This window comes from Portunus trituberculatus, chromosome 47, assembly GCF_017591435.1.
Source record: "Portunus trituberculatus isolate SZX2019 chromosome 47, ASM1759143v1, whole genome shotgun sequence".
Lineage (NCBI taxonomy): Eukaryota > Metazoa > Arthropoda > Malacostraca > Decapoda > Portunidae > Portunus > Portunus trituberculatus.
The window spans coordinates 20,099,754-20,107,253 of record NC_059301.1 but is presented as its reverse complement, the minus strand read 5'-3'; the positions used below and the strand labels follow the sequence as shown (position 1 = coordinate 20,107,253).

Here is a 7,500-nt window from a genome sequence, read left to right as displayed (position 1 = left end):
GCTGCTGGTCCACTAATGAAGGAGACAAATCAATGAGAGAGAGAGAGAGAGAGAGAGAGAGAGAGAGAGAGAGAGAGAGAGAGAGAGAGAGAGAGAGAGAGAGAGAAGAGAGAGAAGAGAAGAGAAGAGAGAGAAGAGAAGAGAAGAGAACACACACACACACACACACACACACACACACACACACACACAGAGAGAGAGAGAGAGAGAGAGAGAGAGAGAGAGAGAGAGAGACACGAACACATCAAGTCTCTCTCTCTCTCTCTCTCTCTCTCAGTACAGACAAAGGAAATGGAAGATGGAATAAAAGAAAGAACACACAAAGCCAAATAGGAAGGAAGAAAGAGGAACAAAGAGGAAAAGGAAAAGGAAGAGGAAGAGGAAGAGGAAGAGGAAGGGAGGAGGGAGAGGAAGGGAGGAGGGAGGAGGAAGAGGAAGGAGAAATCGAAACTAGAGAGAAAGAGACGGCAAGAAGACAAACATTTTTAGAATTTAATGCACCTTATGCTCTCTCTCTCTCTCTCTCTCTCTCTCTCTCTCTCTCTCTCTCTCTCTCATGTTCCCTTTCCTTTCACCCTTTCCCCTCACTGCCTTTCTTATCTCCTCCCGTTCCTCTCAACCTCCTCCTCCTCCTCCTCCTCCTCCTCCTCCTCCTCCTCCTTCACAGCCACTTCTCGTCCCCTTACAGTATTCTTCTCGTCTCTCTCATCCCTCTCGTCCCCTCAGTTGCTTCCCATTTTTTCCAGTCTCTTCCCGTCTTTCCACTCCCTCCCGTCCATTCATACAGCATCCTCCCGTCTTTTTTTACCTCCTCTCATTCTCTTACAGACCTTCCCGCTCTTCTTACCAGTCTTCCCGTCCCTCCCTCTATCTTCCCGCTATCTTCCCGTTCTTCTACGCCTCTATCTTCCCATTCTTTGCCTGTCTATCTTCCCATTCTTCTCCACACGTCTTCCCGTCTGTCGCTCTATTTTCCCGCTATCTTCCCTCTATCTTCCCGCTCTTCTTCACCTCTTTATCTCCCTGTTCTTCGCTTCTCTATCTTCCCGCTCTTCTTCACCCTTCTTCCCGTCCCTCGCTCTATTTTCCCGCTTTTCTTCAACCCTCTATCTTCACCCTTCTTCCCGTCCCTCCTTCCTTTTTCCATCTGCTCAACACACATCACGTTTTCTTCTTCCATCTTTTTATTCCTCTCACAATCCTTCCTCTTTCCTCACAGCTTCCCTGGCCTCCTCACTCCCATCCTCTCTGTCCGCTGTCTCCCTCGCTCTCCCTCTTCAGTGAAAACCTTCCAAATTTTCACAAAAAACTCTTAGATTGTTCAAGTTAATTTCCTTTGTATCCATGTGAGAGAGAGAAAGAGAATGAGAGAGAATGAGAGAGAATGGGAGAGAGAGAGAGTACATGAAGTCGAGATGCATAATATAACTCACCTACCTGTCCACTAACACCACAACAATCTGCATTAATTAATCTGAACAACACCTGAGAAATTACTGTTTCCCTACCTTCCCTCTCTCTCTATCTGTTCTATCTGTCTGTCTATCTCCCTGCCTGTCTGTCTGTGTGTGTGTGTGTGTGTGTGTGTGTGTGTGTGTGTGTGTGTGTGTGTGTGTGTGTGTGTGTGTGTGTGTGTGTGTGTGTGTGTGTGTGTGTGTGTGTGTGTGTGTGTGTGTGTGTGTGTGTGTGTGTGTGTGTGTGTGTGTGTTGCAGGGCTATCACACCTGTACACCCTTAAAATGTCTGGTCCAAGTGCAAGTGCAATGTTGTGAGTCACTGGAGGAGGGAGGAGGAGCGTGTCTGAGGCCTTCCTGACGAGAGAGAGAGAGAGAGAGAGAGAGAGAGAGAGAGAGAGAGAGAGAGAGAGAGAGAGAGAGAGAGAGAGAGAGAGAGAGCGCTGACGGTCACGAGTCCACACGTGATCCTCAAGCCTTTGGATGAATCACACACACACACACACACACACACACACACACACACACACACACACACACGTCTCATGAAGGCAAGCTGTGACTAAATAAACATGCATAACAAATCTTGAAGAAAACACGTACTGAACTGAACACTATGAAGCACTCACTATGAACCGCCAGTGAACCAATTAACCCTTTCAGTACTGAGACGCGTTTTTTTATCTTGACTTTTGGGTGAGATTAGACGATTTTTATTTATGGAGGTCAAAAGATTAATGGCCAGAGTCTTTACTATTCTAATCCCCACGTAAGTTTCTAAAGCTGTATATAATCGCCAAATATTAAGCAGAATGAATATAGAAACGTGGCATGGTACTGAAGGGGGTTAAAGATACGAGGCGATGGACCTGACAAGTAAACCACCACCACCACCACCACCACCACCATCATACCACCACTACTACCATTTTGCACTGACACATAAGGACTAAGTCAGCGGCACTATGATTTGAACAGCACAGGAAGACACCTGATATTAATTCCGTTTCCTGTTTACTAGTCTGTGTGTTTGTGTCTCCTATAGTCTGTGTGCTTTCCTTCCTGTCTACCAAGTGAGGCTGACATTATCTTAACTCTTACAATGTTGGTTTATTTTCATATGATCAACTACATATTTTTGTGTTCCTATTTCCAGATGCTAACCTAACCTAAGCTAACCTGCATATATATATCGTTTTTTCTTAAGCAAGTATGTAGGCTATAAAAGAGAAAATTTATCTTCTATATATATTCTCTATCTCTCTTTCTCTTTCTTTCTCTCTCTCTCTCTCTCTCTCTCTCTCTCTCTCTCTCTCTCTCTCTCTCTCTCTGCCACAAGACAACCGTAACAGACACACACACACACACACACACACACACACACACACACACACACACACACACACACACACACACACGTAGTATTAGATAGTGGAAATAAAGTGGTAGTGGAATTAGGAGTGGACATTTACAAGATTGACACGAACCACTAAAAAAAAAAAAAAAAAAAAATACGATCAGTATGAATAACAGCAACACACACACACACACACACACACACACACACACACACACACACACACACACACACAATAGCCTAAGCAGCACACATGTCGGTGGTGGTGGTGGTGGTGGTGGTGGGTGTAGTGTGTTCGTGCATCACACAACAGGTCTGTACGGCCATCAGTGGGGAGGTGTACAGAAGGGGGAAACGTGCCTCAGCTTAACACTCGTTCCTATAGGCGTGTCACGGTCCACCTGTTTGTCAATGTGTTTAGTGTTTACTTAAGTTTACTCCTACCTCGCCACATCCTCCACCGCGCGACCTCTCCACCTGCGACCCACTCAAGGCCCTTAAAACAGTAACAATACCCAATCCACACTGCTACTGCATTCTCAAACACCTCTCTATGGTCGATCTTCACTATGCTTTAACAGGTTTTAACCCCTTCAGCACTGGGACGCATTTTTTACTATGAGTTTTAGGTATGATTAGACGATTTTATTTGTATTAAGAAGGGTCTATGGAGGTCAGAAGATTAATGGCCAGAGTTTTCACTGTTTTCACTGTATAAAATCACCAAATAGTAAGCAAAATAAAATGAAAGCATGTCATGGTACTGAAAGGGTTAACAGGCGACCAAGGACCATATTCTGAAACATATCATGCTGCACCTACACTATTATTTTCAAGACTGATTGGTTGAAGTGACGTGGGTTTTTAAAGGTGTTTTCTTTATGATTGTAATGACAGATTAACACCATTTCTACATTATTAACCCTTTCAGAACCATGACGCGTTTTCATATTTATTCTGCTTGATATCTGGTGGTTTTATATAGCTTCAAACACTGATGTGGGATTAAAATAGGGAAGACTCTGGCCATTAATTTTCTGACCTCCATAGATCCTTCCTAATGTAAATAAAATCGTCTAATCACTTCCCCAAAACTCAAGGTAGATATGTGTCCCAGTACTGAAGGAGTTAAGATGATACACACTCTTGGAAAAACTCGGCTAACTATCTTTGTGGATTTGAAAACAGCCGTGTGGTGAAGAGCAGAGGGTGTTGAAATACGGACCTCAAATTAAGTGAGTAACAAAGGCATCAAATTATAACCTTGCGGGATATCCATTCTGCAGCAGGTACACCACACCATTAGCCATGCGGCAGGTGAACCGGTTCCCCCCACTCGGCACACGACGCACCACACCACACCACACACCACACCACACCACCACCCCACCACACACCGCACACCACATACCACACACCACATCACACCACACCACACCACACCACACCATACCACACCACACACCACACCACATACCACACCACACCACATATCACACCACACCACACCACACCACACCACACCACACACCACACCACATACCACACCACACCACACACCACATATATACCACACAACACACACCACATACCACAGCACACCATACGACGCCTCCAAGCTGCTCAATTCAAAGCACGATCACGAACACTTCCTTATACAATGTTCTTACGTAAGCAAGGCGCGCTAAGGAACACTGTAGCCATATACGTCGTTACCCCTTGAACTGTTATGGCTTCTCCTTGCTTTTTACCAGTAATATTTAACTCTCCTGGCGTGTTCCTCCTCGAGCTTATTAACCCGTTCCATACCATGACACGTTTTCATATTCGTTCTGCTTACTATTTGGTGATTTTATACAGCTTCACGAACTTATGTTGGGGATTAAAATAGTGAAGACTCCGGCCATCAATCTTATGACCTCCATAGACTCTTCCTAGTAAATAAAATCGTCTAATCACACCCAAACTCGTGCTTATTAATCCTTTCACTACAAGTTTTGGATATGATTAGACGATTTTATACACATTAGCTCGTGTCTATGGAGGTCAGAAGATTAATGGCCAGAGTCTTCACTATTTCAATCACCACACGAGTTTCTTAAGCTGTGTGCAATCGCCAAATAGTAAACACAATGAATATAAAAACGCGTCCTGGTACTGAAGGGGTTAAAAATGCCTCCCAGTACTGAAGAGGTTAAAGTGTGGTGGAGGAAGTTTAAGGCATAATCTCGAAATTGATTGTAATAAATTGATCGTGTAGTGGAAATCATGTGATGGCTGCAGTTTCTTCTTTTTTTTCTCTCTCTATTATTTATTCATTTTTATTGATCTTATTTATTTATTATTTTTATGTTAGGTGGAATCGCACGTTCTTAACTCAAAATAATGCGTTATAGGTATCATTAACACTCAGAAGGCGAATGAAACACGTGCAATGTTAATAAGTTAGAGAGAGAGAGAGAGAGAGAGAGAGAGAGAGAGAGAGAGAGAGAGAGAGAGAGAGAGAGAGAGAGAGAGAGAGAGAGAGAGAGAGAGAGAGAGAGAGAGAAACCGTCACACCATCAGTAACACTCATAAGGTCAATTAAACATGTGTAAATTTAGGCTAGAGGTAGAAAAAAAAGTTAGAGAGAGAGAGAGAGAGAGAGAGAGAGAGAGAGAGAGAGAGAGAGAGAGAGAGAGAGAGAGAGAGAGAGAGTTCTAAGGTTCCATTCAGTCTGGAAAACTGCCTACCGTATCCCAGCGAAGCACGTCATATGGCCATCCGAGGCTCGAAGCGGTCAAGGGCTGGCGAGGCGGGGCGGGACAGGGTGAGGGGAGAGGGAAAGGTTGTTGCAATTAACTCCACAAGACGGCAAGCAATTCACGGATTTCTTATCAGTTTAATAATGAGAATATCACAAAACCAGAAAAAATGTGAGAAAGTGCAGGAGGAGGAGGAGGAGGAGGAGGAGGAGGATTGGGTGAGCATGCACATTTCACATTATTCAGTCAAGAGAACATCCTCCTCCTCCTCCTCCTCCTCCTCCTCCTCCTTCCATGTTAAGAACGAAAGGAAGAAAGGAAGTAAAGAAAATAAGAAAAGAAAGAAAGAAATGAAGAAAGGACTTGGAAAGAAGGAAGGAAGGAAGGAAAATAGGAAAGAAAATAAAGTAAATAGGAAAAGAAAGAAAGGACTGGGAATGACTGAACAGAAAGAAAGAAAGGAAGGAAGGAAAGAAGGGATTAAGATAGAAGGAAAGAATCACAAAGGAAAAGAAAAAAAAAGAAAATTGAGGAATATAAAAATAGAGGAAGAATAAACAGAAATTGAAGAAAAGTCGAGGAGGAGGAGGAGGAGGAGGAGGAGGAGGAGGAGGAGGAGGAGGAGGAGGAGGAGGAGGAGGAGGAGGAGGAGGAGGAGGAGGATACGTAATATGAACTAAAACATCATTATTAAGCTTCCCCTCTCCTCCTCCTCTCCTCTCCTTCCTTCCTTCCTTCCTTCCTTCCTTCCTTCCTTCCTTCCTTCCTTCCTTTCTTTCTTCCTTTCTACACTTCAAGGTTGCTTCTCCGTAAACCTTATTAACTCTGAGGCTGTGTGTGTGTGTGTGTGTGTGTGTGTGTGTGTGTGTGTGTGTGTGTGTGTGTGTGTGTGTGTGTGTGTGTGTGTGTGTGTGTGTGTGTGTGTGTGTGTTTTCGGCCTTCAGTGTCTTAGGTTTATACAGTTATGTGACAAAGACAAAGTATGTAGCATTAATTATGTTCGTGGTGGTGGTGGTGGTGGTGGTGGTGGTGGTATACATATTGCTGCTGGTGGTGTTGTTGTTTTTGTTGTTGTTGTTGTAATGGAGGTGCTAGAGTATAAGGAATATCATTGTCGTTCTTACTGCTTCTGTTGCTAATATTACTGTTGTTTTTGTTTGTTGTTGTTGTTGTTGTTGTTGTTGTTGTTGTTGTTGTTGTTGTAATGGTACTAGAGTAACGAATATGGGTTGTCACTATTGTTAAAGTTACTGTTTTCTCTCTCTCTCTCTCTCTCTCTCTCTCTCTCTCTCTCTCTCTCTCTCTCTCTCTCTCTCTCTCTCCCTCCGGTAGAAGGTCACATGGTTACTCTAGAGCTTCACACAGCCCATCAATTGTCGCCGATACAACTTCAGCATTGCAGGAGCGAGACAAGGCAAGTAGGCAAGCAGACAGGCAAGCAGGCAGGCAGGCAGGCAGGCAGGCAGGCAGCCACGGTTCATTGCGTCCCTCACCTCGCTAACCTTCACTACCACGCAATGTTCCCCCCACGGTCACCAAACTGCTTCCTTTTGTGTCTCAGTCTGCTAAATAGTTATGTGGGTGGAAGACGTAACTGATCCTCTCTCTCTCTCTCTCTCTCTCTCTCTCTCTCTCTCTCTCTCTCTCTCTCTCTCTCTCTCTCTCTCTCTCTCTCATAACCAACCTTTTTTTTCTTCTACTTCTCTCTTTCAACATTTCAACTTCCCATAACCAACATTTTTCAATCAAAATTTCCATGAGTGTGTCCTGCCCATTGAGAGTTGCAGCAGGCGGTTATCACTGAACTATTTCGTGAGGTTATTTACAAGCAGGAACTCGAAACGTTGACAATAATTAGAACAAGTTTGCTGGTGTCCCCGTGTACAAGATCAGGTTAAGTTACGTTAGGTTAAGGAAGTTTCGTGAGGTGCTATTTTTTTATACC

General features: G+C 44.0%; 1 protein-coding gene across 6 annotated transcripts in view; it reads right to left on the bottom strand.

Moving 5' to 3' along the window:
* Nucleotides 1-7,500, bottom strand: part of LOC123520474 (beta-1,4-N-acetylgalactosaminyltransferase bre-4-like) — a 65,861-nt gene that overhangs the window by 43,718 nt on the left and 14,643 nt on the right. Inside the window, exon 2 of one of the 6 annotated variants that reach the window (XM_045282730.1) lies at nucleotides 5,544-5,597. The exons of the other annotated variants lie outside the window; for them this stretch is intronic. The gene's annotated coding sequence lies outside the window, so the exon portion shown is untranslated. The remainder of the gene's footprint in view (nucleotides 1-5,543; nucleotides 5,598-7,500) is intronic. 6 annotated transcript variants of the gene reach the window in all.